General features: G+C 42.1%; 1 protein-coding gene across 5 annotated transcripts in view; it reads right to left on the bottom strand.

Moving 5' to 3' along the window:
* HERC1 (HECT and RLD domain containing E3 ubiquitin protein ligase family member 1) overlaps positions 1-26,138 on the bottom strand; it is a 3,987,333-nt gene that overhangs the window by 2,057,205 nt on the left and 1,903,990 nt on the right. The window lies entirely within an intron of this gene.

Genomic DNA, 26,138 nt, shown 5'->3' with positions numbered 1-26,138 from the left:
GAGAGGCCTGTGACTCGAAGGTAGCGGGTATCAGGGGCTGCGAAAGTGCCTCACTGAGTACCGGCGACTGGCTTAGGAGAAGCTTCGTTGTCGGTTTTGGATCTCGACTGCCTTTCTCTGTCCTTTTCTTTGCGTTTTTTATGTACTCCGGTAGTCGGATTGCTATCTGACGACATTTCTGGGTAGTTAAATTTGTTTCCAAAATACTTTGATGCAAAAATATACCAACGCTTAATAGTGCTTTGGTTAAATCTGGCACAAAACCGACAGCCAAGCACGTTGTGATCAGGGCCTAGGCAAGGAATTCAGTATAAATGGAAATCCTTACGAGGTATTTGCTTCCCACAAGTAGTACAATTATTAACTTTTTCTGACATTGGTAAGGAGCAAGAAAAAAGTTTCCCCAATGGGGTACTTAGCTTTAGTGAAGACTTCGGTTCTAAAACTCAAACTCTAATATTTCAGTAGTCGGCCGACCGGCACTTGCGAAATGCTTCTGCTTCGGGCACTGCGCGGCAAGAAAGACTATAGAAAATGGCGTCAGCTGCATGTTTTATACCCTTGATGTCCTGATGTCATGGAAGAGAAGACAGCAACCGACGCAGGACCCAAGACTTTGGAATTCAGGCCGACTGAGGGCAACCTGCCAGCAGATTACCCAAATGTAATGACTGCAAAAGTGAAACACGAAGAACATCCAGGCAGTCGTCCAAGTATGGGCAAACCTGGATATTTCTCTGCCTGCAGTATGCAATGGCTGGAACCAGGCACTTTGTGAATACTCTGGGTGCAGTAGATAAGCTAAAGGTAAGTGCAGAGAACTGATAGTGCATAGAGCCTGCCCTGAAACGTAGACATTTCCTGCATGACTCCCTTATGGGGATGAGCAGGTAAGCTTCTTTTAAGTCTAGAGTGACTAACCAGGCATCCTTGGCTAGCATAGGGAGAAGCTGTTGCAGGGTAAGCATCTTGAATTTTGGGATCACCAGAAAGCTGTTGAGAAATGAAAGATCCAGGTCTGAGTGCCAAGAGCCCTCTTTTCTGGGCAACAGGAAGAGTCTGGAGTAGAAACCCTGACCCCTTTGTTCTTCTGGAACAGGTTGAATAGCTCTGATATTGAGCAGGGAAAGTACTTGCTTTTGAGCCTCTGCTCACAGGTTTTGGAGGAAGGTCTGGAAACCCTCTTGGGGTTGGCAGTGAATGGAAATAGAATTTGTACCCCTGGGATACAATGTTTAGGACCCATCGGTCATGAGTAATGGACATCCAGTTTTTTGCATGAAAGGCAAGTTTTCCTCCTAGGGGCACAAGTAAATGGGCAGGGCTGGGAAGGATAACTGAAAAGTCATTGTGAACTTTCCATAAGGGGGCGGCTTGCCACTCCCTGTGTTTGGGGTGGGGGCAGTCCACTGTTTAGATCTCTGCACACCCTGAGACTGTAGTCTGGATGGCTTGTTTCCCCTGGGTCTGGTCTGGGAAGGCCTGGAAGGGGCTGGAAAGGACTAGTTTTTAGAAGGCCAATGCCTATTGAATCTAGGTGGTTGCACTTGTAAGAATTATTTGACAGTTTGCATAGATTTAGCTTTTTCTTCCATCTTTTTAAAAACTTCTTCTGCTTTGGTGCCAAACAATTGGTCCTTATTTAAAGGAGCATCTAGTAATTTGGATTTGACATGATCTGGCAAGGTTTGTTCCTTCAGCCAAGCATGTCTTCTCAGTACAGACCCAGTGACTGCAGCCCTGCAAGATGCTTCTAGGGCATCAAAAGCACACTGCAAAGTATGCTTACTAACTTGGTTTGCAGAATGCATTAGCTCTTGAGAGGTATATATCTTCTTACTCAATCTGTCTAAAGCTATGGAATACCTGTCCAAAGGGGTAGGATTTTTGGCTGTAGTAGCCTTAATCCCTTTAGGTACCTGGAAAATGGTCTCTGGAACCACAGTGGGATTCTTGAAGAGAAATTTGTGGGAAACAGGTACTCTGTAGTACCTGTCAGGTTTCCTAGGGGCCGGGGGTAATGTATCTGGATTAAGACTAGATTCCATAAAAACATCATCTACAACATCCAGGGCAGGAGGTATAGCTAGAGGTCTGTACTGAGGCAACTCTAAAAATTCTCGGAGTCTCTTTTTGGACTGAGGGTAGTCTTGGCATTCCCAGTGGAAATGCTCTCAAAGTATGCAAGGTTTCACCAAAAAAAATCCTCTAGAGGGGAGGCAGAGGGAATGGATTCCTCTGCATCTGAATCCTCATAGGCTGATAAGGGCATGTCCTGATAATCAGAAGGGTCAGAGTCATCGGACTCCTGGTGTGTAGAATCAGAAGGAAACTCAACTCTTTGTCTCTTAGCAGGGGAAGGCTGGCTTCCCCTAATTAGGGTAATAAGGTCTTCAGCCATTCTAAGCATTTTTTTTGTGGCATGGGAGCTTGAGCATGCACTTTGGTAGTTGATTTTCTAGGCATAGTGCGTACTCTGGGCCTACGAAACTCGGTTGTTTTGGCTAAAAATGAAGTCGTCAGTTTGATTCGAACATCAGTAGGATGGAATACCCCCTCAGAAGCCGGTGCCTGCACAGTGGCTCCAGACCCATCCAAGGTAGAGACATCCACAGGTTCCATATTCGAAGAAGCATCTCGCAGCATACCAGACTCAGCAGAGACCTGCGAATCCATAGAAGCGGGCATCGAAGCTGCAAAGGCGCCTCACGGAGTACCAGTGGACTGATGACTAGCTTAAAAGAAGCATTGTCAGTTTTGGACCTATGCGGTCTGTCTCTTTCTTTATCTTTCCTTTTTTTCAGAAGATCTGTAGTCAGATGGCTTATCGAAGCTATTTCAAAATACGGAGAACATGAGCAAAAGAATTTAGTGACAAAGATAATCAGATGACGAATGGTTCAAGCTTTAAACAAGGCACAAAACCGACAGCGAGGGACGTCGTGGTCTGGGCCTAGACAGGTTACGCAGTAAGAATGAAAATATCTGTGAGGTATTTGCTTTCCACAAGCAAGACAATTGTTAACTTTTTCTGACATCGGTTAGAGCAAGAAAAAAAGGATCCCCAACGGGGTACTTAGCTTTAGAAGACTTCAGGATTATAAACTCGAAAATGAAAATTTCAGGTAGCGGCCGACGAGCACTTGCGAACTGCTTCTGCTTCGGGCTCCTCCATGGCAAGAAAGACTGATGTAATGGCATCGGCTGCCTGTTTTATACCCTTAATGACCTGATGTCATGGAAGAAGCGACAGCATCTGGCGCAGAAATACTAAGACTGTGGTATTCGGGCCAACTGAGGGCTACCTGCAGGCAGATAACCCTAGTATGATGACTGCAACAGTGAAACACTACCCCGTCCCATCCCTTTACCACATTCTACCTAATAAACTCTTTCTGCACTTGCTTTTAGTCCTTTTTAATTTAATTAGATTTTTTAAACTGTGTTTGGTCTAATATTGCTGCATACTCAAGTGTGCTAGCTTGCACTGCATGTGAATTGTTTTTACTACTGTTTTTGCTACTTTTCTGTAAAAAAAAAAAAAAAAAAAAAAGAAAAACTGTAAGCCTGTTTCCTACCTTTCCTGTAACTAGTGTTCCAGATACAGATTTGCTGTATCCAGGACTGTGTGTAAGCTTTTGAGTCCCCCAAGCCTTTCTGTGTTGGAGGGAAGCCTTCTAGCTTATCAGTGGGAGTGGTAAGCACTAGGTAACCTGTCTACCACATAAGTAGTGGTTCTGGCCCAGAATTTGTAGTTATTGGCCATATGGGCAATCTCTTCCATCTCTCTCAACTTTCTGATTTGAAAGCCTGTATTTGCACTTGTTTCTGTCCTGTAACTCATCTAGTGCAGATACAGATTCTAAGTTTTAGCACTTAAATTTGCTTGTTCATGCTCAGCTCGTGTTTAGAACTTGTAAGCACTAAATAAGCTACTAATTACTATAGCACTCTATCTACCTCATTACCTAGAGGAAAACAGTTTTTGTACTTACTTTTCTCACTTGCTTAGAGAAAAACAGCTCTTGTACTCTCTTTCCTCACTTATCTAGAGGAAAACCCTGCAACTCTCTTTTTGCGCGGTCTTGCGCACAGAGCAGCGTTGGTATACTATTCCTGGCCCCACAAAGTCTGCGCTGTAAATTTTCCCTTAGAAGTAGGCAAGCCTCAACTCAAGTGCTTCAGATAAGCTGCTCTTATTGCAGCACTTGCAAAACAAAAATCAGCAATCTCCTACACAGCACTATTATTCTCCAAATTTCCTAGACAGCACTATTATAATATAGCATAAGACCCTCGATCGTCCGCAGGACTTAAGTTCAATTTACTCTTCAAAGCATGTCCAGAGGTCAGCTTCAGGTGTACTCTCCAGTTCATCTGCCTCAGGATGCCCAATTCCACCAATGTCACAACTGCCTCATGTATACAGACAACCCTCTCCTCTTACCTCTAGACACAAACACTTGTGAGAGATGCAAATACACAGCCAGACTGGAGGCTAAGCGCTCTCAACCCATGACTGTAACAGACAGTCAAGAGGATAAGGGACACTTGCAACACACCACCTGTCACACATGAATCTACAAAACAAGCACCGGCAAAACATATGCATAAATACACAAAAACATATTCGGAGGCACTAGGTACCAATCTGAAAAAGAAACAGTGCCCTCCAAAGCAGAGAAGCAAGCAACTTGCACCCCCAAACACAAGCCAGAAAACACAATTCACCTCAGCAGTGTGCCTCACAACAGCCCTTAAGGCAAAACACCACACCTAACATGCTAGTAATAGGAGACTCTATAGTAAGGCACACGGAAGTTCCACTCACCAGGCTGAACAAGGAGAAGGTTACTGTCAGCTGCCTGTCGGGTGCTCGGATCCGCCACATAACACAGGTACTTAGGTCACTCCAGAACAAGTACAAGTATGACGCTGTCATTGTACATGTTGGTGTGAATGATCTAAGACGTACCTCCCTGGACTACATGAAAAGAGACATCGAGGAGCTCTCTGATCATGTAGCCCAAGCTGGTATGACCCTGACCTTGAGTAGCATACTACCTTCACCTAGAATGATACCACAATACAAAGACAAAATGATCAATTTCAACAATTGGCTAAGCTTCTGGTGTCATTCTAAGGGGATCCAGTGTCTGTCTGCCTGGGATGACATGATAGACAAGCCTCGCTGTTTTGCCAGAGATGGGTTGCACCTGTCACCCCTAGGTTTTCGAATACTGGCCAAGGCTCTTGCCGTCCCCATAGTGCCTTTTTTAGGCAAGGCTCAAAGGACACACCAACCACTGTAACCAGCACAGGTAACCAAAAACTAAGGGTAATGCTACTCAACGCCAGAAGTCTCAACCTCAAAATGCACACACTCAAGGGTCTCCTCAGCATGGAGGAAATCGATGTTTGTGCAGTGACGGAAACTTGGTTCAAGGCTCAAGAGAGCACCCCAGCACTGCCAGGTTACAATTCATATCATACCTTCTGGCCTCAGTTACCGGATCACAGTACAAAGGGCGGAGGTGTATCCATATTCATCAAGGATACCCATATCTCCAGGTTAATAGCGCAGCATGATGCCCCAGAGATCATCCATGTGCAACTATCAGCAGGCAAAACCACATTTCAAGTCATAGCCGGTTACAGATCACCCACCATGTCCCAAGATGCTTACTCTGCATTCCTTGAGACATTGGAAAATATAAAGGTCCTACCCAACACCATAATCTTGGGTGATTTCAACTACCCTGGTATAGACTGGGCGAACTACCAATGTTCCAACTCCTATGCTCAGCGATTCATAGAATTTATAAATTCAAATGCCCTTGAACAACTAGTATGTTCCCCCACTAGAGGGGACAACATACTGGATTTAATCACAAATATGGGCGCCCACTGTACCACACCCGTTATCACTCCCTCCTTGGTCAGATCCGACCACAAACTGATAACAAGGACTAAAAGGATGATTCGCTTAGGCAAACGCTTTTCCACTCGCTTTATTAAAATAAAAGTTAAACGTTAACAAATTTAAATAATGCTTTTCGTCCAAATCAATGGTTGGACTTCTTCAGACAAACTGACAAACATCTGAACAGTAGTAGAGTCTTATTTAAATAGCTCAATTTCGCACCATGATTGCAAACCATGACGTAATTTCTTAAAGTGAGACCACTGCTATTGCTACTACAATTTAGAATACTAACAACAGTGATATAGATGTTCAATAAAATTCTATTCCTGCGATTTATTATCGCTGTTAAACAACTCCATTTATTTATTAAAAATAAGAAATTAAAAAATTACTTATAATATATTGTGATGTTATGAAAACAATATTAAAAAATAAATGAAACATTGATAATCTTAAAAAATTCTCATCAAGTTGATTTTAATGCATTATTTATACCTGGAGAGCGTTCCATATAAAATAAATTAATAGTGATGTGCAGAAATTTAAAATAAAAAACTTATTATAATAAAATATTGAAATTTAAAATGATTCTTTCAATAGACTTTTATTTGATTTTCTCTTATTACTAACGTTATTGTTATAGAGGTAGTGATAAGAATTAGTCAACTAATGATTATGAGATAAATATAATGCTAATTAGTTATTCTATACTCTATATGTATCATTTCTATTATATTTGTTTTCATTTCTATTTTTATTTTATTTTATTTTGATTTTAATGTAAGTTATCTCTCTAAACGTCTTAATTTTAAGAGACACATTAATGAACATTTCTAATTTAAACCAGGGTGCACAAAGGCATTAAGCCGAATCTGCCAAAATAATTCGCTTTTTTCCAGCAAGAGATTAAAAGGTCCCCCTCGAATGTCTTGCTTGATTTGATGGATTACTTTGAAACAAAAATTATGTTCAGGATGATCCATAATGTGTCTTGCTAAGGCTTTATCTTCCTTATGCAAACTGATGCTTCTTAGATGTTCATACACTCTCTCTCTCAGCCTTCGCTCCGTCTTGCCTATATAAAAAGACGGGCAGGCCTGACAGATTGCTACATAAACAACCCCTTTTGAGATGCAATTATGTTTCCTCTTAGTTTGAACTTTAGTTCCGTTTATGCATATTGTTTTTCCTGCGATCATATAATGGCAGTATGAACAACTGCCACATTGTCCCACTCCTCTCAAAAAGGTCATTAAATTTGCTTATTTCTTTGAAAAATATCTTTAAAATTGGAACCTTTCTTCCATATGATTTTAGGTTCTGAACCTAGTTTAGATGTTAATAATTGATCTTCAATGAATATATTCCATTTCTTCAAGATGATTTCTTTAATGTTAGCAAAGTCCAAAGAGAATCGTATTATGCAAGCCAAATTATAATTGACAGTATGTGATCGTTCCATTGTTGTGAGTTGGGGATGGGTCCCCTCTGGTGAAAAACAATTATGATATTGTTTCTTTAATATAGGTTTGAAGTAACCATTTCATCTTCTTATGTTAACTTATTCCATTATGGGGTCTAAAAATTGAATAGGGTATTGTCTATTAAGAAACATTTGTTTCAACTTCAGACATTCCAATGCGAAATTCTCATCTCTAGTAATCATTCGTGCAGCTCGGACGAGCTGTCCTTTGACCACAGATTTTTTCTGATGTAAAGGATGTGCGCTATGAAAATGCAAAAATGTATTAGAGTATGTCGATTTTCTGAATATATCTGCTTCATAAGCCTCTTGTGATCTATTCTTGGTCAACTTTACATCCAAATACGATATAACTTCTTTATTGAATGTATAAGTGAAACGTAAAAATTCGGTATTGTTAAACATTTCTACAATTTCAGCTGCCTGTTTCTCATCCCCTTGAAATATAATTATGATGTCATCTATGAATCTAGCATAAAAAGTTATTATGCCTTTAAGGAAATCATTGTTAAATACATAATTTTTCTCCCAATAAGACATTACTAAGTTCGCATAGCTAGATCCACACGGGGAGCCCATCGCCACCCCCTTCTTTTGTTTGTAAAATTGATTTTCAGAGAGGATGAAGTTATAAGACAAACTGATAACCTTGGACATCCTCACCCCTCCACCTCCCCCAGTCAAAGAAACCACAGTCAAAAACCTTTCCAAAGCAAACTTCAAACTACTTGCATCCGAAGTGGAAAACTTCACTATTCCCTTGCAGAAGGATAATGATATCCAGGATGCGGAATCCTACACCAAGGCACTCTATATGCATCTTCAGGATTGCATGGACCATGCTATCCCAAATAAAACCAAGACTCCTTCCTCAAGCAAGAAGAAACCAGTCTGGTGGACCCCGGCCATAAGCAAACTTTACAATAAAAGGAGGAGACATACAAAAAAAGGCCAAATCTCAAGTAGAAAAATCATCCCTGATTAGCATTAGTAAGAAATCGAGGGCCCTCATCAAGTCAACTAAAACTAATTTTGAAAAGAAAGTTGCCAAGGATAACCATAAGGCCTTCTATGGCTATGTCAAAAACCTAAATGGCAATGCTCAGGTCTGTTCTGAGCTAGTACAAAATGGAACAAAATACACTGACCCTTCTGACATTGCCAACATCTTGGCTGACAGGTTCAGTGCAAATTTCACCTCCCCTCACCACCTACAGGGCCTATTACCAATTCCAGGGGATTGTGTAAGTCCAATTATTACTGATACGTTGGTTAACAAGGCTCTATCTAAAGCTAAAAACACTGCCTCCATGGGACCAGATGGTGTCCCAGGCTGTGTCATACGCGAGCTCCAAAAAGAATTAACCCCGCATCTTAATAACCTGTTCAGTCTCAGCCTCTCCACAGGATATGTGCCCATAGAATGGCGCACGGCAACGGTGGTCCTGCTACACAAGGGTGGGGCCACAACTGACCCTGGGAACTACCGACCAACAAGCCTGACCAGTCTGATCTGTAAGGCTATGGAGCGAATCATTATGGAACTCATAAATGGAGAGATTAGGAACCTCCAGTCGCTGGACCCCACACAGTTCGGCTTCGTCAAGGGCAGATCATGCCTCCTGAAACTGGTGGATTTCTTTGAGACAGTTACTCAGGCTATAGATAAGGGAAAGGAGGTACACACGGCTTACCTTGACCTTGCTAAAGCATTTGACACCATTCCCCGTTCAGGTATTATTGATAAGCTCACAGCTCACCAGCCTGGGAATAAACTCTTACGTCACAAGATGGATCGCAAACTGGCTCTCAGACAGATCCCATAAAGTAAGAGTAGCGGGATCTATGTCCGAATCTAGACCAGTAACGAGTGGTGTGCCTCAGGGCTCTGTCCTGGGGCCCCTCCTGTTTGGCATATACTTCTCAGAAGTACAGGCAAGCGCGGAAGGGCTGTGGCTGACTAATTTGCAGACGACTGCAAAGTGGGTGCTATAATAGAGTCTCTGGCCGACATGGAGATCCTCCAGAAGGGCCTAAATGAGACTGATACATGGTGTCAAAGCCATGGTCTCAAGCTAAATGCAAAAAATTGCGTAGTACTCCACTTTGAAAAAAATAGAGTACCCGCAAACTACAACAAAGGAGGTAATCCCCTGAAATCTGAAGAAATAAGGTATCTAGGGACCCAAGTAGATGGTCAGCTTTCCTTTGATAACCATGTTGCCAAAGTGGTTAGAAAGTCCTTCTATGTAACCCATCTGATCACGAAAGGGTTTGCATCAAGATCTAAGGATGTAATGGTGCCCCTCTACTCTTCCCTCATCAGACCCATTATTGAGTACAATGCACCAATTGGAATGTACCTGGATAGACATCTCCAGCAGCTGGAGAGACCACAGAGGTACCTAACCAAGAGGATTACTGGCCTCAAACAGTTACCCTATGCAGCACGAATGAAAAAGCTAAGTCTGTTCTCTGTTGCATACCGCTTTCTCAGAGGCGATCTCTGTCTAACGTACAGAGCCATGTCCAACCCAGAATTGTTGAACATGCTCCATCTTAGCAAAACCAAATCTACTCGAGCTACACGCTCTAGGGATATAAACCTCAACACAACAATGAATAGAACATGCTGGAGGGATAGATTCCCTTCGCAGAGACTTCCCTTACTATGGAACAGGGTCCCGATCTACATAAGACAGAGCCCCTCACTATCACTCTTCAAGAGGAACCTTGATGAGTGGATGGGTAACAAAGTTCACACTGGGGCTCACACCAACAGCACTACTAGATAGGGGCCAAGGGTACTAGCTGCTAGTACAAGGGTTTAGGGAACTACTAAAGTGGTGGTGAATACCGCACAACGTGGTTAAGCTAATATATGCCTTCGGGCAGATAGCCCAGTACCAACCTATGAACCTATAACATCTACCCTCACTTCCAGCACACCAATTAATATCCTGACAGGACTGGGTATCGCTGGATCACAAGAAGCAGAAATGTGCTCCCTAGGAATCTGACATGAAAACCTCTGCCAGCAACTCAGGGAAAAGGTGGAAAACAAGAGAAAGTTTGGAAATTTCCATCCATCATGCCCATTCCTTCAACCCCTAGGATTCAGAGAAATGTAGTCTTCAAGGCTGTCCCTCTATCAACTGCAGCAGGATGCCAGGCACCACTGACAAACCCTCACGTTAAAACTAGCAAACTTAACTGTTGGAATGCCAGTGTACATAAGCCCATTATCTGGCGAAATGAATGGGCCAATAAGAAGGTCTGCTTGGCCAAAGACTGGAAGATTCCCTGCCAGGGTTCCTATACTGTCCAAAAAGACAAAACATGTCCAACAGTACCATTTAAAATCAATCTTAGCAACAGCACTTTTGGAAACTGGGAGAACTGAGATTTCTTGAGCTTCACAGTTACTCCCAATTCAGACTGGAAAAATCTTACCTTGCAGCTAACCAACTACATCAGGGGTGGGGCTGAAAGCAGCCAGTTATCCAGGCAAGGGAATACGTAAGATTCTTCAGCTGCACAACACAGCAGATACAATGCATAGGTACTCTGTAAAAATACTTAGTACATAAAAAAGGAGAAGGGAGAAGGTCCTGAACTGGTACCTCTGACCAACCAGGGCTAACTGCAGAAACCTGCAATAAGCACGGTGTACTGGGATGTGAAGATGCACATCAGGCATATTTAGGATGCAAACCAATTCCTTGTGTGCAGGAGTGACAGAAGTGGCTGAAAGATTTTTGCTATACAAATTGAATGGACTGTTTGAAATCAAGTACTGGCCAAAGGCTCACCCGATAGGGAATGAGAAAAAGTGGCAGTAGAGATAACATTTGGAAAGGCCAACCCCCTTAGTTTCTTAACCTTATACACTAATATAACACACTTATATACTGTTCCTCTTTCTCCTTTCCACTTTACTTAAAAACTTTATTCAACTGCTTTTACAGTACTTGTGTTTTCTCCTCCTACTCTGTTACTTCATTTTTTTGTGCTACTTGTTCTCTAAAGTTTTCAATTGCATCTTCTCTGATGCATTTATTACTACTTGTTTTTAGCCTGTTTAAATTTTAAGTGTTATTCTAAGTGTCTTAGTTTTGGTTTAAGCACTTGGGTTTAGCTCTCCCTGGACTCTCCTTTCAGATTCTGAGAAATATGGATGGACAATTTCCGACTGTTTCTCCTGGCAGCCTGGTAGATATGGGCATCCTGAGACAGTGTAGCAACTGCCTCATGTACATGGACAACCATCTACTACTACCACCTAGGAACACAATTTGTGAGAGACGCAATTACATAAAGAAGCTAGAGTCTCTGTTCTCTCCCTCACAAGCCAGTATATCTGGCACTGAGAAGGTTGTCAACACAATCATTATACCTCAAACACCACCCACAACCACACAACACACACCCACATATGAGGAGGTTCTCAACAAAAACAAATCCAAACAAAGGAGACCTCAGAGGATAAAACGTATGCAAACCCCACAATCCACCACACCACATACCATCCATAGTCCCACATACTAGTGTCTTGCAACCACTAAGGCCTAACCATAAACCCAACATATTAGTCATCAGTCCATTGTGAGACACACAGATGTGCCTCTCACCAGGCTGGATAAGGAGAAAGTTACGGTTAATTGCTCGTCAGGTGCCAGAATCTGCCATATCACACATGCACTTAAGTCCCTCAACAAAAGGTACTGTTATGACTCTGTCATAGTCCATGTTGGTGTGAACGACTTGAAACTACCTCCCTGGACTATATGAAGAGAGACATGATTAAGCTTGCTGAATAAATGTCCCAGGCAGGTATGTCCCTAACCTTAAGCAGCATTCTACCGTCACCCAGAATGATGCCACAATACAAACAGAAAATGACTGACTAACAATTGGCTTAGTTTCTGGTGTCATTCCAAGGGGATCCAGTACCTGACAGCCTGCTTTGCTAAAGATGGCCTGCATCTGTCTCACTTGGGCTTCAGGTTTCTGGCAAAGGCCTTTGCCTCCCCCATAGTGCCTTTTTTAGGCAAAGTCATGAGGTTGATACTACCAACATAAAAATTTCAACAAAATGCAAATTAAATGTCATGCTGCTAAACACTAGGAGTCTAAACATGAAACTGCACTCATTGCAAGCATTCTTAACCCTGGAAGATGCTGACATTTGTGCAGTCACAGAAAACTGATTCAAATCTGCAGAGAGCACCCCAGCCATACCTGGTTACTCATCATATCATACATTCAGACTCTAAACTGTGGGCAGCAAGACCAAAGGAGGTGGAGTTTCAATATATATATTAAAGACACACACTCCTCCAGGTTGGTCAAACAGTATCACACAGGAGACACTCCAGGTGCAGTTAACTGTTGACAAGACCCCTGTTCAAATTACATCTAGCTACAGGCCCCCAAATTTGACTCAAGATACCCACTCCACCTATCTGGACCTCTTAAAATGTACCAAGATTCATCCCTTTACCCTGACCTGGGTGACTTTAATTACCCAACAACCACAGAGTGGAAGAACTACTCATGCCAAAACACAAATGCCCAGAGATTCCCCGATTTTATCAATGCAAATGCCTTGGAACACCTAGTCGATACCCCCACAAGAGGTGATAATATCTTGGACTTGGTATTAACCAACATGAGCAACCACTGCAGCACCCCTACAGTATTATCCTCCCTGGTAAGATACGACCATAAAGCGGTCATGTTCGAAGTCACCATCTCCCCCTGACCCCCCCTAGCTAGGGTCAAACAAAAAATTTCTCCAAAGCTGATTACAACCTCCTGAAGGATGGTATAAACAGCTTCACAGCCTGCTCCCACTCTGTAGGAACTGGCACCAATGTCCAAATCCACACCAAAGTACTATACGACCATTTATAGATGCATGGAATCAGGAATACCTGAAAGGACAAAATCACCCTCCGCATGGAAGAGTAAACCTATCTGGTGGACATCTGCAATAAATAAATTATATAACAAAAGGAAAAAATTGCTGTCCAGGACCAAGAAGGAACAGGTGCCCAATTGGAAGCACTTTCTCCTTAGCCTGAACAAGCAAATGAGAGCATTAGTGAAATCCTCTGCGGCCAACTTCGAGTCCAAATTGGCCACATCTACTAGAGACAGTCATAAGGCCTTCTTCACATATGTCTGCAGTTTCAAAGGAAGCACCCAGACCTGTTCAAAACTGGTGGTCAAGGACACCACATACACAAATGCTGTAGATATAGTCAATCTACTGGCTGACAGATTCAGCGAAAACTTCTCCCCTCTGTCAACCCCATCAGTAAATCAGGGCATCCCCAGTACCTGCCCCCCCACCCCTTATCTCTAGGGAATAGGTCATCACTGCCCTCTCAAAGGAAAAACAATACAGCCTCCATGGGACCCGATAACTCAGGCATGAAGTTGCAGCAGCATCAGGCGCTCTATTAAACAAAGCCTGAGTACCAGCTTTGTCCTAGCCAAATGGAGGACAGCCACTGTCATCCCTTTACACAAAGGTGGGGTGTCCGCCAATCCATCACCCTTACTAGCCTGATTTGCAAGGCCATGGAACGGAATATCATGGACCTCATTAACATGGACATTGGCAACCTCCAAACACTCGACCCCACACAGTATGTATTTGTCAAGGGGAGTGGCTGTTAAAATCTGGTTGACTTCTTTCTGACAGTCACCAAAGCCATGGACGAGGGGAAGACTATGCACACCACCTACCCTGACCTGGCCAAAGCCTTTGACAGTATTCCTCATTCAGGCATAATAGATAAACTCTTTCAACTATGCATCAATCCATATGTTACCAGATGGGTAGCAAACTGGCTCACTGACGGAACCCACCTAATCAAAACAGGGGAAGTCACCTCAAGCAGTATACCTATAATGAGCGGCATACCTCAGGGATCGGTCTTGGGGTCGCTGTTGTTCAGGATACAGCTCTCTGAGGTGCAGGCCAAAACCAGTGGGCTATGGCTGACCAGGTTTACAGATGACTGCAAGTTGGGCACAGTCATCAATTCCCCAAGTGATGTGGACGTCCTCCAAGAGGATCTCACCCAAACAAATGACTGGTGCCAAAAACATGGCCTCAAGTTGAATGCCACAAAATGCATCATCATCCCCTTTGGGGAGAGTAACATCCCCACATATTATCACACTAACGTACTAAGTACACAATGAGTAGTGAGGGATTTGGGCACCCAGGTTGACAGCAACCTCACTTTTGACCACCATGTTGCTTCCATTGTACAGAAAGCTTTCTACATGGCCCACTTCATAAGTAAGGGTATCTTATCCAGGGACAAAGAGGTAATAACATCCCTGTATTCTTCCTTATAAGGCAAAACAGTGCAAGAAACTTCTCTGTGTGGAAGATTTTCAATCCATATATATCTAGTTAATCACTGTATATTAATCAGATCAGATAATGGTAGTAGAAGTAGCAAACTTAAACCTCACCCCAAGTCAAAAAAATAGTAAAAAATATATAATTTGAAATATTGTACAGAATTACTAAGTATTCCAACGTAATCCAAGCAGGGTAGGCAGTCTGTTTCCAGTCGAAAATCCTTTATTAAGTACACAGACAAGCGATCCAAGTAAAACAAAAACAACAGAGTAAGTTTCCTCACAAGCTTTCTTACTATGAATATACTTTTAATCAGGCAAGGGAGTGGTTTATTGTGCTGTAAAACAAAGTACTATTGGTATACATGTTAAATTTACATCCCTTCCCCCCCCCCCCCCCATCAGTGTGACATTCGAGCTGGTCCTGCACTATTTAGTAGCTGTCATAATAATATAACCCTTATGTACTTTAAATAAAATTTCCAATAATACTTTGTTTTACACCACAATAAACCACTCTCTTGCCTGATAAAAAGTGTGTGTGTATATATATATATATATATATATATATATATATATATATATATATGTATGTATGTATATGTATATATATATATATATATATATATATATATATATATATATATATATATATGTATGTATGTATATATATATATATATAGTTAACTTGTGAGGAAACTATTACTCTGTTAGGTTTGTTTTACTTGGATCGCTTGTCTGTGTACTTAATAAAGGATTTTCGACTGGAAACAGACTGCCTACTCTGCTTGGATTACTTTCAAATATTTAGTAATTCTGTACAATATTTCATATTATATATTTTTTTTAATTATTTTTTGACGTAGGACAAGTTTAAGTTCGCTATTTCTACTACCATTATCTGATCTGATTAATATACAGTTCATAGGTTAGTACTAAGCTAACTGCCCTTGTGAGCGATTTTAAGCCTAGCCAATTATCCCTTGTGAGACTCAAACCCTGAACCTTGTGTTTGTAAGGTAAACACCTTAACCATTAAGCCACACTCACAAGTCTGTGACTAACTAGATATATATGGATTGAAAATCTTCCACACAGAGAAGTTTCTTTCACGGTTTTATTTTTGGACCCACTATACTTGTTTAGTGAGTTGTTTGAGACTTCAGGGATACCATGGAAATTACTTGTTTCTTCTCTTATAAGGTCAGTTACTGAGTACAATGGCCCTTTCGGCATGTACCTCGCAAAGCACATGCAGCAGCTGGAGAGACCACAGAGGTTCCTCACCAGGAGAATTCAGGGCCTCAAACATCTACCTTACAGAGATTGGCTAAAAGCCCTGTCCCTCTACTCAGTGTCATACAGACTTCTCAGAGGTGACCTCTGTCTGGCATACAAAGCCATCTCAGACTCCGCCTTGATGGGACTGCTGCATATCCACAAGTCAAGCTCCACTCGAGTAACCCGTACGTGCGACCTCAACCTGGTTTGTGATATCAACAGGACTTGTTGGCAGGACAGATTTGTGTCCCCGAGACTCCCCCATCTGTGGAACAGACTCCCTCCACGTCAAGCAGAGTACCTCATTACCCCCTTTTAAGTGCAACCTGGATAACTGGATGGGAAACAGGAAATACACCCCTGGGATTCCACCTGTGTCTATGCTGGACAGGGGCTTTGGATGCTGACTTGTCTAAATATGGGCTAAACTCTTGGCTAGGCTTATAAGGGCCTCAGGGCCAATAGTCTAGTAACCTCCTATGATCTTAACTCTTACATGGCAATTGGTGCAAGTACTCTCTTGCACAAAAGAAACTGCACCTCCTCTTGCAGTTCAGTAAAACCCCAAACACTATGGTATGCAGCATGTATGTTAGCTACACAAAATATATAACAGTATATGTGTTAACTACATCATGCACAGAGCACAATGGTTATCTATAGACTTCATGCAACTCCGGGAATGTCATGAATCAATTATTCTTCAACTTCAAAAAAAAAAAAAATCAACATAATCCTGGCTTTCTCAGAGCAGTGAAATACTGGGTCAGCTGGAAGGTGTAGTTTGAAGCAAGAAAGTCTGGGTTTTCTACAGAGTGCAGCATCTAACCTTAGTGATCTAGCCTCATGAATTCCCAGTCCAGAGACAATTCACTGAGATGCTTGTGGGGGGGGGGGGGGGGGTCTTTTGTTTGACAACCATCAAGGCCACTACCAACCTCAAAGCCATGGACTGAGAGTCCATAAAGATGTAGTCTTTAGATGATAGCTACCTCCTGTTCAGCTTAAGAACCATAGCTGAGGACTTGGGTGGGGTACTTCCAATTCTTCATCACTGACTTAATAAAGCGGCTGTCTCAGGCAAGTACAGATACTGGCCTATCTGCATCTTACTGTCCATCAAAATATCTGTGAACTACAAACTGGAACTCAAACAAATGAATGACACTTCAAAACAGGGGTTCTTCAGGCAAGGATGGAGGCACCCCAGGTTTCAACACTGTTGTAGGACAAGGTCAAGGATGGTGAGGTAAGGGAGGGAAGCCCATCTTACAATAAGTCTCTCCAAGGCTACTTACTCTCCTCCTTGAAGCCTTTCCCCTTGACCTTTCCAGGTTTGACAGGTACTGGAGCTCTTTAGGATCCTGAGCCCAAGGTCATGACTCCAAACATTCGGCCAGCTGCTCTGAAAGATGGAAAAAGGATCTGGTTATCAGAGTAATTCTTCTCACCACAACCAGGAACCCTTCAAGCATTCCAGTAGGTGTTGGGCCCAGTCACTAACACTGTCCAAAAGACCATTAGCGAGATAGAGGAGAATGAAGTACTCACAGAGGATTTCACTGAAACTACAAATGATGCCACACTGACAGCAGTCACCAACCAGCACATCATTTTATTTTACTTTAATACTAATAAGGCCAGCACTCAAAACTGCATTCTGTTGTGGTCATTGCTTTACTTAAATCTACTGGCATAATCTTAGTTGAAGTCTCTAGGCAAACACCAGAAGTCCGTGCAGCAAAAGCAGCTTTGGTTCTTTAGTCCTTTTTAGTTAAAGCTGCTAATGCCCTTCCAAAGTATACAAGACCTTTTCCTCTTGATTTGTGGGGCACGACAGGACACTGGGAGAATAATGGCTTGGTTTAGACAGATATGAAGGTTTGACTGTTGCAGACGGATACACTATCCTTGTGGCAGATGAGAAACAGCTGCCTGCATATGAGGGCCTATAATTCCGATACGCCCAGGCAGATATGATGGCCGTTGAGAAAACAGTCTTCCAAGTCAGGTATTTGAAGGGTGCCACAGCTACTGATTCAAATGGTGGCAAAGTTAATATTTCTATCACACAGCTGAAGTCTCACAAATAAGAGATTACTTTCTTGGGGGGCAGGGTCTCAGTTAAAAATTCACCTTTGAGGATCTGCATTATTGGTAACAGAATAAATGAGGAATCCCATGCAGGCAGAAATAGCAAACAACATGTACTTTTAGTGAGGCATACAACAACCCTGATTTATAAAGGTCTGACAGGTATTTGAGTGTGAAAGACACTGAACACTGGTTTGTGGCTAGTGCCTCTCTATGGCACCAAAGGGAGTATCTTTTTCATTTCACTATGCACTATTATCTTGTACCCCATTTCCTAGTTTTCTTAACATGGTAACCATGCCATCAGTGAATGCAAGCCTTAAAGGTAGGAGTGCTAGATTATCAGAGCTGTCAGTCTTAGTGTCTTCAGGCAGAGGCATCTGAGTGAACTCCTTATATTGAATCAGCAGGGATCTGCATACTGAGGCATCAGTCAGCAAGAAAGCAGACATCCTTAAAATGCTCAGTTCAACAGAGGACCAGTGCTGTTTCAGCTGAAGGCGTGCTACAATAACACTTTTGGCTTGCACTCCTTTATCTTTCATATTTCCGTGAGGAAAAGAGGGACTGGAGGAGAGACACATGGAAATATATTTGCCCAGCTTATGGAGAAGGCATTTGCTTCCCAGGCTCCTGATGACGACGTTGTTTGGGTACAAAAGTTTAAAAGTTTCTTGTTCGTTTTCTGGAGAAGCAGAAAGGTCAACTTCCTGCATACCTGCAACTATTTATTAGAGTATGTATGTATCCTGATAAACTAGTTTGGCAAGGAATCCTCCTGAGATGGGATGCCAAGTACTGTGATGGTCAAGCCAGACTCTTCAGCAAAGTACCATGCTTGCTGCCATGGCCAACATGCACAAGAGGTAAAAGCACCTCCACACACACCAAATTTGGCAGTATACAACATCATTGTTATGTTGTAAATAGTGTGTGCAGGGTCTTTAGCTGCCAGGTTTGGTTGAAATCTTTTATGGCTCCCCTGAGTGCAGCCTCACCACAAGCTACATCTTGTATGTGGCGCCTGTGAGGGTTGTCCAGCCCTAGCTTGAATGTGACATCCTGACAGAACTTCTCCTGCTGTATCAATCATGACAGCTCCTTTTTGATACACAGTAGGGCAATGGAGCAATGCAGGGAATGGGTATGTTGGTACCATCTGTTTCTCGGGTACTGATGCAGGTTTCTCAAGTGAACACTTAAAGGCACCATAAAGCTTAAGGAAACCATGTAAACCAATGTTCTGAGGGAATCCTTGACTGTGTACTGAAACTGTTCTACAGCAGTGAAATAAGATGTCAGGAAAAACAAATTTAAGATGGAATAAAGGCTGTATGGTTTACCATGTCCCAAAGTGCTCCCAGAAAACAGGTTTTCAGAGTCAGGGAGCAGGCTGGAGTGAGCTGGAATGCTGTCTGGGTCTCCTCTGAGGATAGGCCCTGAACTGAGACAGCTGTCCAGGTAAAGGTAAATTTAAATGCCCTTGGTCCTTTAGTAGAAAATTAATAGAGCGTGGTAATTTATGAATACACTGAGAACAGCAAATTAACAAAAGGGCAAGGAAGTCAATTGGTAGTGTGGTACCCCTGCTCTGGATCTGAGGAACAGTCCATCTGTTCTGTGGAGGTAGGCATATTTTAGGTCCAGAGCTACCAAAATGGCTTACAGAGAGAGGGAAGTAGGATCTGGAAAATTAGTATTCTAAACTTTGGCAACAGGAAAACTGTTTAATCTTGATAAGTCCAAAACAGACTGTTTTCTCTTGCAGCCAGAAATAGCAGAGTAAAAACAATACAGTTGTGTAAGAATGCAGATGTTAGACTGATCACTGTTGCAGTATTACTAGCAAATGGGATAGTGACTAGGGAGGAGCAATGAGGAGCAGAGTTAGAATGCAAAACTCCGTGCGAGATGGACCTAGCAAATACAGTCCTAGCCCTAAAAATGGCATTAATCTTCTAATGCTTGGCAAAAGTAGGTAGAGAGGACAAATAGCTTCTGAAATAGATCAAGAATCTAGACCCTTTGGAAAGAGCACCAGAAGTAGTAACAACTTTGACAGAATGACCAGATAGATATCTAGTAGCTTTAAACAAATCCAGAAACCCTTACCATGAAGTGTAACAAAATGAAATGGTAGAAGACATCCACTTAGAAACGGTTTATTCTGAGACAGGTAGTTGCAATTTTTTGTCCTCAAAGGAAATTAATAGCTGAACTGACTTTTGTACAGACTTTGTTTTGTGATGGTAAAACCTCAGCTGTCTGTGAACATCTAAAGAATACAAAATTCTCTCTCCCTTGTTTTGAGGAGAGGGGGAAAAGTAGGGAGGTTAACAGTCCGTCTCAAAAATATTTTACAAGGCCACCTTAGGCATAAAAGAAGGGTTAGTTCTGAGTGTAACCCTATCTTTATGGGGAAAAAAAAGGAGAGGCCATGAGAGCCTGCAGTTCGGAAACGGTTTTAGCAGAAGCAAGGGCCACTAGCAGGACTGTCTTCTAAGTGGAAACTTTTAAAGAAGCAGCCTCAAAAGAGGCAGAGAGTCAACCTTTCCAAAACATAACATCAGCTCACAATGAGTAGGAGTAATTTTTCAAGGGGCCTAAGGTGAAGGGTGGCTTTTAAATACTGTCTGACCTCAAACTGTGAAGACAAGGTAAATCAAAGTAAGGCATCTAGAAAATGATTGACATACGTTCTATTATGAAAGACTATGCCAGCCCTGAAGTGAACAGCTTAGGCAAGTAAGATAAAATGATACGACAGGAATGCCACCTGATAAGGGTCTGAATTATTTTTGTAGCACCATATAAAAAAATCTTACATTTAGAAACATAAGATTTTCTAACTGCAGGTTTCCTAACCTCCTGTAATACCCACAGCACATCCTCTGAAAATCAGTGCCTAAATGGGATTAAAATCCTAACGTCCAGAGAGTTAGACTGAAAGAATGAAGGTCTGAATGAATTAGAGAACCTTTTTTTCCTGCTTGATCAAACCCATACTGTGATTTAACTTGTGATGATTGCCCTGGCCCAGATGAAATTGAAGGGGTAACCAACTTTGCATGGGCCAGAACAGAGTCACCAACAAACTGTTTGGCTCTTTTTTTTTTAGATTTTCAAAATAATCTTTGGAATCAGAGACAGGGGAGGGACAGCATAAAGGGACCTCTCCTTCCAGGAAAATTATATTTTGTCTGTTCTCCAAGCTTCTGGGTATGGCATCTTTGAGCAGAATATCCTCAGCTGCCTGTTCTGACTGGAGGCAAAGAACTATATCTGCAAAGTACCCCACTAACTGGCAATCTGCAGTAGCCCTCATTAATTCAACATTCATTCAGGAGAGTGTCTGGGATCTGCTCAAGTAGTCTGCCACTTAACTGTCCTCTGAAGGAATATAAACTTCTTTAAGAGATAGAATGTGCTGTATGGCCACATCCTAAGGACTCGCTGCCAATCTGCAAACGGGGTATGGTTTTGTCCCACCTTGCATGTTTATGTACCACATAACTGTAGAATTGTCTTTTGTAAAGATTCAAAAATTACCTGGACAGGCAGGCTAGAATTGCCACCTTAATTTCCCTGATATTTATGTGCTCTTTCCTGTCCTCCTTGGACCACACACCCTGGACCTTCAAATAAATAGAAGAAACTCCCTAGGCTACATTTGAAACATCTGTGAAGAAGTCATGTCAAGAAGGAGAAACTAGAAAGGGCAACCCTGGATTAAGAGATATCTTGCTGATCCACTGATGAAACTCATTTGATGAATGGTAAGAGAGACTGGGAAGTTCACAGGGTGACAATGTTGCATTCAACCTGATCTGAGATACCAATGAATCTTCCTTATCTGGAGTTTGGCTCAAGTAATCGTAATAATAGTGGAGGCCATACACCCCAAAGCTCTTTACATGTCAGGGATTGAAGTATTCCTTTAGGAAAATGCTTTTCCTGAGGAAGAAAGGCAGATATTAATACAGAATTGAGTTTGCAGCCCAGAAACAACAGATCCTGGAAGGGAACCCAATTGAATTTTTTGATGCTTAGGGTGAACCAAAGAGACAGAGGCAGGTTTATTATAAAGTTGAGATCTACAAGTTGTTTTTCATCCACAGGAGCCTGAAGAAGCAAATCATCCAAATATGGGAAAATACGAATTCCCTGAGGTCTGCTAAAATAAACTACTGATGCATTTCAGAAACTCAGTAGCAAACATGCCAGATAATGCTTTTTTGTCAAGGGGAGATTTTAGAACCTCAGCCTTGACATAATCAGGTAGATTTTTTGAAAGTAACTATGCAAACTTTCTCATATCTGAACCAGTAGCAGCTGCTCTTAACACGGCATCAGCAAAATTATAAGAAAAAAATAAAGAATGTTTGGCTACCTGAGAAACAGAAGCAATTAAACACTTCAGAGTTTCATTCTCTGAAGAAAGAAAGTCAGGAGCTAACTTCCTGATATTTCCAAAAGAAGCCAGTTAAAAACAGAATGCAATTAGTGAACAAACTGCAGACACGATTTGCTATTTGCTAATCATACAGCAAGAGGTTCCCCGGTTCATTTCTTGGCTGGGGTGCCTTCTATGCAGAGTCTGTATGCCCTCCCTGTGTTCGAGTGGGTTTCTTCCAGGTTCTCCAGTTTTCTCCCACATTCCAAAGATATGCAGTAGGTGGAATGGACACTAAAATTGGCCCTAGGTGTCATTGTGCACGCGAGTGTGTGGTGTGGAAGAATACAGCAACAGGGATAGCCACCCAGTGGTGTAAACCTTAGCTCTAGATGGTTGCCACTGTTGAAGTGACACCCCAATCCAATGTGCGAAAATAGGAAAAGGGGGTTGTAGATGGATGGAATCAGACAGCTAAGGTCAATGAGATACTCTTTCAGAAACCATGTAAGAGTTAGAGATACCTCACACCACATCATCAAACACTTAAAATTACAATAAATGGAAGCTAGGTACTTATCACAATGCTATATCTTTTTCATCTAAGTCCATCAGATATGACAGTTGATTGGACAACTGCTCCACAGATCTGATCCAGCCATTAGCTAGTGTTCTAATGTCTTATGTTCCATCAAACTTTCCCATAATTCCTTGCGAGCCTTCCCTTCAGATCAAGTTTGCTGCCTATTGACTACATGTACCAGGAAAACAGCAGTAATAGTCAGAGAGAGAAAAAAACAGAAAATGTGATAACATGGTTGGTGATAGAGGGACAGGAGAGATGGATGAAAAGAATACAGAGTTATGGCAAGTGAATAACTTCCATACCATATTTCATCAGTCCCTCTGATCAGATTGCTGGGACAGAATCTCAAGAGATCAGGTGGAATCATAACATGATATCTCTGAGAACTGAAGCTCCAAAGACAGCTATTGTTCTAGAAGCAGAACAGGTTATAATGTTTGGAAAAAGTTGTTCCATAAATGTCCTGAAAAAGGCTGCAGAATCTGCCCTAAAGCTTGTGGAATAAGCCTTAGGTTTTGAAGTAAGAGTCTAGCTGTTTATAGAGTAGACAAAGAGATACAGTCTGACTGCTATCTGGATAGTGCTTGTTTAAAAACTTTGAAGCCAAATCTCTTAGGAGTAAAGGAGAGAAAAAGCGGAGTATCCTTTCTGAAGGATTTGGTTTTGTGCAAATGGAATCCCAAGTGGCCAGTGGACATTAAGAGTCTGTAATATATACTTGCCCTTAGTGCAATCATTTGGAAATAACACAGAAGATTAACAGACTGGTTAGCTTCTGAAGTCATCTATGGAAGGAACTATGGGTTAGTTCTTAAAATGACTATCCTTTTAGAAAATCTAATACAGTGTAGTAATAGACATGAAATGTACTTCTGAAATTCTTTTAGTTGACGTAATAGTCACCAGAAAAACTGCTTCCCATAACAAATACTTCAGGTCTACAGATTAAATTTGTTCAAAAGATGACAGCTAACTGTACTTTGATGGTAGAGTAACAGGAACCTGCATCCAACAATGATGACAGGAACTGTAAAATATGCAAATAAATTAAATATGGATCAAATCCTTGACTGGTGGTCCAAATAATGAAAGGTTTCCATTTACTCTTATAGACTTTTTGAGTACACTGTTTTTGGAAAGTGGAGAAAAGGTGGACTACATTCTCTGAAAGAGAAGAATGTCTGGCTCTTAGGGGAGTTACAGAGGTGGTAAGCTTTAGTTTGAGAAGGTCCTGATGAAGCTGATCGGAATGGGTTTGAAAGATCATCTCACTGAAGATGTAGAAGCCAATGGAGTTTCCTCAAATGAGGGCTGGGTCAGTATGGAGCAATGAGAATTACCTGTAATTTGAAAGCTGATGCCTTCTGTAGAAGCCTGGTTATTTGGGGAAAGAAGTGAAAAGTTGCAAAAGGCCAACAGGCCATCGGCAGACGACTACACTTCTGTGTGACTGTCCCTCTGGGGGAAATAGGGCGAAGTAGCTTTTGCATTTGGTGTTGGAGGGAGAGGCAGATGATTTGCAGTAAAGGCTGGTTCAGTGACTGAAAATTTCTTGAGTTATTGAGGGATTGAGATAACACTCCTAAGGCATTAGGATATACCTGATGGATCTATCCACTAGCCAGTTAGATTTCACCAAAATGGGCATTGCCACTAGAAGGTGACCTGAATCCAAAGCCCAGCACTCATGCAAAGGAAGTAAGACTGGTTTCCTCCCTGTTTATTGATGTATAAGACTACTGACATGTTGTCTGTTTGTATGGCTAACACTTCCAAAGGCAAGAGACCCTGAAATTCCTGCAATGTTAGGAGGATTGCCCTCATTTCCAGGATGCTGACGTGAAGACTGGCCAAGGACTGATTCCAAAATCCCTGGACTATCCTCCGCCATGAAATGCCCCTCCATCCCACAGAGAAGGCACGTATGGTTACTACTGTTGTAGGACTAGGCATTACAAATAGTCTTTCTATATGAAGAAGTAGGGATGTCACCCAACATTTTACATGATTCCTGCATGAGAGAGTCAAATGAATGGTGGCCAAGGGTGAGTCTGACAGCTGCAACCATAGCATCCACTGAAGAATCCTCATGTGAAATCTGGCATATTGTACTATGGAAACTGTGACTGCCATGAGACCCAGAACGCTCAGGACCAGAACCACTGGAGGGTTCTGATGATGGAAAAGGATTAATGTTAACAGGAGGACGGTTTTCTTGGGTGAGAGATACTTCAGATGCAGTTGTGCCTGATGGCATCTGTGATTTCTGACAGCTTACAGATAAGCCTAAAGATAGGTAGCAAAAAGTAGTCTTTGGCTGATAGTAAGGACTTCTGACTGTTCCAGGCAGGAGCTAAATGTCTAGGTATGGAAATATGTGGATCCCTTTTAGCTGGAGGTGGGCTGGGACTACTACCATGCACTTTATGGGAGTCTGAAGGGCAAGGCTCTGAAATGGCAAAGATTGGTTCCTAACAGAAACTGCAGAAACTTCCTAGATTCCTTTGCTATCTTTAGAAACTTCCTAGATTCCTTTGCTATCTTTATGTAGAGGTAGGCATCCTGGAGGTCTGCAGTGTCACATCCGGTCATTTGCAATGAGGTAAAGCAAAGTTGCTGAGACCATAACCATTCTGAACTGGGTCTTTTTCGTAAACAGATTTAAGTCACTGAAATACAGTACTGGCCTGAACCAAAAAGAATCTTGAACTCCTGACCTTTTTGGTCTGGTGAAACTTCCTCCATGGCTCTTTTCTGAAGGAGGGTAGACACCTGAACAGCAGGGCACATTGTTGGGGTGGAACATTTGCTAATGATGGGTACTGAAGTGGTAGCCTTTCGAAGAATGGTATGGTACAGCCCCTGGGCATACTTTCTCACACCCAATTTCGTACATAATGGGCTATCCATGAAGCTAGTTGTCAAGATAACTCCCCCCCCCCCGACGGTCTCCAGAGACTGATATTTGGATAAGCCTTCAGGGGTGCTG

The sequence above is a fragment of the Protopterus annectens genome, chromosome 7.part0 (genome assembly GCF_019279795.1).
Source record: "Protopterus annectens isolate FY-2018-M chromosome 7.part0, PAN1.0, whole genome shotgun sequence".
NCBI classification, from domain to species: domain Eukaryota; kingdom Metazoa; phylum Chordata; order Ceratodontiformes; family Protopteridae; genus Protopterus; species Protopterus annectens.
This window is presented reverse-complemented; position numbering and strand designations above follow the sequence as displayed.